Genomic DNA, 6000 nt, shown 5'->3' on the forward strand with positions numbered 1-6000 from the left:
TAGATTACTCAGATGGATCCTTTTGCTATAAGAGTTTGACTTAGATATTCGAGACAAAAAAGGAACAGAAAACGTAGTTGTTGACCATCTTTCTATACTAAAGCATTTGAAGCCAGACCATTTACCTATAAATGATGAATTCACCTATGACAGATTGATAGCTAAGTTAGATATCGTTCCCCTTGAACCTGATAGAGACAACTTTGGGACAATTTCAGAAATTAGCAGAGTACCATGGTACGATGATTTTGTGAATTATCTAGTCGTTAATATCATACCACCTGACCTCAATTATCAACAAAAGAAGAAGTTCTTTAAAGATATAAGACATTTCTATTGGGACGAACCACTCCTTTTTAAAAGAGGAATAAATAACATCTTTCGACGTTGCGTCCCGGAAGAAGAAGTTAGAAATATCATAGAGCATTGTCACTCTTCACCCTATGGTGGACATTCAAGCACATCCAAGACATACACTAAGATCCTTCAAGCTGGTCTTTATTGGCCGACACTATGGTGTGATGTCCATACTTATATTTTCCAATGTGACCGGTGCCAGCGCGTTGGAAACATCTTAAGACGCGACGAAATGCCTTTGAAGAACATCCAAGAAGTGGAATTATTTGACGTTTGGGGTATTGATTTCATGGGACCTTTTCCATCTTCGATGGGAAACAAGTATATTTTGGTAGTCGTTGACTATGTGTCAAAATGGATAGAAGCTATAGCCTCACCCACTAACGATACAAGAGTAGTCATCAAGATGTTTAAAAATAATATTTTTCCAAGATTTGGAGTACCACGACTTGTCATAAGTGATGGTGGATCACATTTTATATCCAGGATATTTGATAAACTCTTAAGAAACTATTGAGTAAAACACATAGTAACAACACCATATCATCCCCAGACTAATGGTCAAGTGGAAGTATCTAACAGAGAGATTAAGTAAATCTTGGAAAAAACTGTTTCAATATCCAGAAAAGATTGGTCTGAAAAGGTAACAGAAGCATTGTGGGCTTACAGAACTGCTTACAAAACCCCTATTGGAACTACACCATACCAGTTAGTCTACGGGAAGTCATACCACTTACCTTTTGAACTCAAGCACAAGGCATATTGGGCCATCAAGACCCTGCATTTGGATTACCTAGCATCTGGCGAGAAGTGAATCCTCGATATCCACAAATTGGAGGAACTCCGCCAGAACGCTTACGAGAATGCCATTATATACAAAGAAAAAACCAAAGCATGGCATGACAAAAGGATTGTGAAAAAGGACTTTAATATAGGCGACTTTGTTATACTTTTCAATTTGAGATTATGACTTTTTCCACGTAAGTTGCGTTCGAGATGGACAGGCCCCTTTAAGGTTTCCAAAATCCTAAAATCTGGAGCAGTTGAAATCCGGAACAATTCCTGTAATCCGTTTGTGGTAAATGGACAAAGACTGAAGCAATATCAAGGAGGTGACATCCCCACAGAATGCCATGGCCATACTCTGTTCGACCCTCCGGTTCCTACCTCTGATATATAAAGTTCGAATCGTCAGGCTAACGACGTTAAACAAGCGCTGCATGGGAAGCAACCCATGATTTCTTTTCCTTTGCTTTACTTTTACTATTTCAATTTATATTTTCATTTGTTATATATATATATATATATATATATATATATATATATATATATATATATATATATATATATATATATATATATATATATATATATATATATATATATATATATATATATATATATATATATATATATATATATATATATATATATATATATATATATATATATATATATATATATATATATATATGTTTAGACTAACATTTACAATATTTGCGATTTCAGGTGTCCTCTGTTTTTAACCTAACTTTTCAGGATGGAGAATTTCGACACTATGCCAGTGATCTTTCGTGACCCAGTTCAGGAGCAGCGCTACGCCATGCTTTCCCAGCGTCCAATGCTATCCACCAGATATCCTGATTCAAGCTGCATGAAGGCATTAGGCGTTGAGCCTAGTGTCAGGCATTTATGCAATCAGTTGCAATGGAATGAGTATACTGATGTGATGCATGTGACTTACAGGAACCTCACTTTGGAGTTCTTGAGCTCGCTGAACTACGAGCCCTATGTTGGTCACGCTAGTGATGGTGACTACATTAATTTCAGGCTGCTTGGGACTGAATACACTTTCAATAACAAGCGTTTCGATGACTTGCTTGGATTTCAGACTGCTTATGATACCTCATCTGAGCTCTCCATGAGTTATTTCCTGAGTAGAGACGTTGAGAAATTCTGGAGTGACATTACATGTGGAGGTAGCCCTGACCCTTCCACCCAAATCTCTAACAAGATCCATAATCCTGCTTTCAGATACTTTCATATGATTATTGCCCACACCTTCTTGGGAAGAGTGACATTGATACACATGTAAGTGCTAAATAGATTTTCTTCATCTACTGTACCACTCAGTCACGCCAGTAGATTGCGGATCTTTTTTGATTGAGAGTCTCTATCTTAATGCTCGCTCCGTTGTGAGCCCTATACACATTGGAAGCATGATGACTCATATAGCCTTCGCCTTAGGACTTGATAGAAGACTATTTCACCTGACGTCTTGCTGCAGCTATACTTTGATGGATATTGACTCTTGTCTGGACCGTGGCCTCATGAGGAGATCTTCCTTCCAACCGGATCAATACAGGCTCTTGATCGAGGGTGAGACTATTCACTACTTTACTTTACCGGACCCTCAGGTAACTTGTGTTTATGATCAGGCCAACTGGGCCTATGCCATAGAAGGCCAAGGCGAGACAGTAGATGAGCAGAGAATCGCACCTACTAGAATCAAAGTCCTCGCCAATAATCCAAATCTTCAGAGTCCAAGCATGCATTCTGAGCTGGTTAAGCTCCGTATGGAGATAGCCCAACTCCTCCAGGAGCTCGCTGATGTTGCTTTGCAGGTCGAAGTGTCAGATGCCACACATGCCACAGAAGTCAATATACTGAACAATGAGATCGCCAACCTCCGCACCAGATCGCAGAGCACCAAGGATACGAAGTCGAGGAGACTCCATTATTCCCTGAGCATTGATGCTATCACCGACCGAGAGATGCCGTTTGATTTACCTATTTCCCATTGTTTATTATTTATGCTTGTTTTTATTGTTCCTTTTGACTTTATGCTTGTCTTTTATTTCCTAGGATCTTTCGACCCATGACTTATTACTAACTCCTCACACACACACACACACACACACACACACACACACACACACACACACACACACACACACACACACACACACACACACACACACACATATATATATATATATGCATTGTTATTATTATGTTTTTATGTCCATTTTATTTTATTTTATTTTATCAAGCTTAATAAAAAAACAGCATAACATAAAAACCTATGTGCACCCCCCCTTCTTGCAAAAAAAAATGAAGACAAAAAGTTGTGGCCCAAGAAGCAATGAACAAATCCGACCCAACCAATTCCGAAGCCATGGAGGGCGCCATGAGGTCTGAACATTTAACGGGACAGAATCCCTAATTTCACCATTTTCACCTTCTTCAACCTCTCAAAACCCATTTTCTCCTCCTCCCAACTCCACCAAAGTCCACGAAAAATCTCAACTTCCTCATTTTAACTCCAAGCCATTACCATTTCCAAACTTCACTCATCCATTTCTCCACCAATAACCCACCAAAACTCCATTTTCACTTCCTTTCCATAAACACCCATTTTTCTCTTCACTCACCATCAATGGTCGGAATGGAGTTCAGCAACATCATTCTTCGCAGAGTAAAACCCGGAGAGCGACAAAACAAAATTTTACAAAAATTGCAATCACGGGAAATTCTCGCTACCAGGTATATAGACGAAGATTGTTTGTATACTTTAGGGACGTACCACAGTTTTTTTCATATGCTTGATACTTTAGGATTACATGATATTTTTGCTAATAAAGCACCCACCTATGATAGGCTGACTATGGAATTTTTGAGTTCCCTAATTTACACTGTTTATCCTGGCACTGCTAGCACGGTTGGTACCGTATGTTTTAGAATGTTTAATATTGAATATAAGTACACTACCGATGTTTTAGCAAGTTTGTTAGGAATGCCTTACGGAGAGGGTGCCATATGTGAGACACCCTTAGATGCTGAATGGGCACTCGAAGCATTTACTTTTTGGAATAGATTATCAAATGTGGTTGTCACTTCCTTCGAAGGAATTTTAGCTTCCAATATTCATAACCCGACCATCCGTATTTTTCGATATCTTTTGGCATGTACTATTTTTGGTCGGGAGAATTATAATAAAGTAAATGCTCGCGAGTTGCTATTTTTTTAGGGTTGCCTCACTAATCGAAGGATCAATCATGTTCCTTTTATGCTTGCACATATGTACGCCATTCTTAAAAAGGGAGGAACCATTTCTTTTGGTGGTTTAATTACTTCTATTGCTAGAGCATTAAATCTCAACACTGAGTTAGCCACCTTAGAACCACTCCCTCACTGCATCATTAACTTAAATTTTTTGAAGGATATGAAATTATGCAAGGTGCGGCGAGCAGGTGGTTATAACCTCATGATCCATGATGTAGCTATATCCAATGTTGTTTTACCTTGCTCTCAGCGTACAGATGTGCGGCATGCAAGGAACTGGACGTATGATCTCGATGCTCCACCTTTTACCGGTCCTTTGACACCTAATGTTCCTATGGACGATGGGCAAGGGACCGATGATGAGTATGACCGGCGCGACCGGTCACCTGCTCATGATATTCCTACTGCATCACCTGCACATACTGCACCTTCTTCTTCTGACCATTTTGCAGGTACCTCTCCCGGTTTTTACATCACTGAGGAGATGTGGTGCGAGCACCTGGCTCGAGAGGAAATGCGTGACGCCCTTCTGAATACCATAAACCAACAATTGACAGATAATATGAGTTTTATGGTAGCCTCCCAGCAGCGTAGTGAGCAAGCACATCGGACTATCACTGAGTTCTTACTTGCGATCACTAATGAGCAGCATCGCCAGCGACAGGCTACTGAGCGTCACTTCGCACTTATCGAGACCAACCAAAGGTCTCTCTTAGGTCGCTCTAGGCAGATGCAGGAAGGACTTAGTACTCGTAGCAGGCGTCGTCGACCCAAGCATCCTGACCAGAGCGGTGAAGGTGACGATACCGGTGATCACCCATAGTTCTCTCTCTTTCTCTTCCAGGTTACTCCTACCCTATCTCATATCGAAACATTGAGGACAATGTTCGGTTTAAGTGTGGAAGGATATTTTTATCGCTTTTTATCGCTTTCCTTTATTTTTAGTATGTTTTGTGTGTTTTAGTTGTTTGCTTTTTCTTTCAATAAATAACATGTGTTTGACGAGTCATCTGTGTAGTGTATCCGTACTTCTCCCATTTCTTTAACCTTACCAAAAAAAATTGTGAGCAAAGAAAACAGTGTATCTTGAATATTCAGGCTATAAGACAGGTTGATGATGGGATGTAAAAGACTTGGGAATTTTTTTTCTAAAAATCGATATTATCTTAGCACCGTAGGCTTCATGATTATAAGAGTCGATCCTGATACCCCATATGCTTGTTGGTGTAAGCCCTAGAGGCCAATGCTTTTGGTACTTGTATCGAATTAATTATTAATAATAAAAGGCTTTTTCTTTATTACGTTTGTTTAATAAAGTCCCTAGAATAGCTAGTCTGTTTAATGTATCAAGTATGACTTAATCATGAGATCACATTAAACATAAGGACACTATTCTTAAAGTATCCGTAGTCGAGCTTTAGTGTGAAGTGGGATAACATTAAAGCATTAAGACTATTATGTTTGTAGACTGATGATCACATCTCATGGATCATGGATAAAGATTTATCAAGTCTTAAACATAGGTATGAATATTAGGAGTAATATTTATACCGGATTGACCCGCTATGAGAATGCTAT

This window comes from Lathyrus oleraceus, chromosome 7 (genome assembly GCF_024323335.1).
Source record: "Lathyrus oleraceus cultivar Zhongwan6 chromosome 7, CAAS_Psat_ZW6_1.0, whole genome shotgun sequence".
In the NCBI taxonomy this organism is placed as follows: domain Eukaryota; kingdom Viridiplantae; phylum Streptophyta; class Magnoliopsida; order Fabales; family Fabaceae; genus Lathyrus; species Lathyrus oleraceus.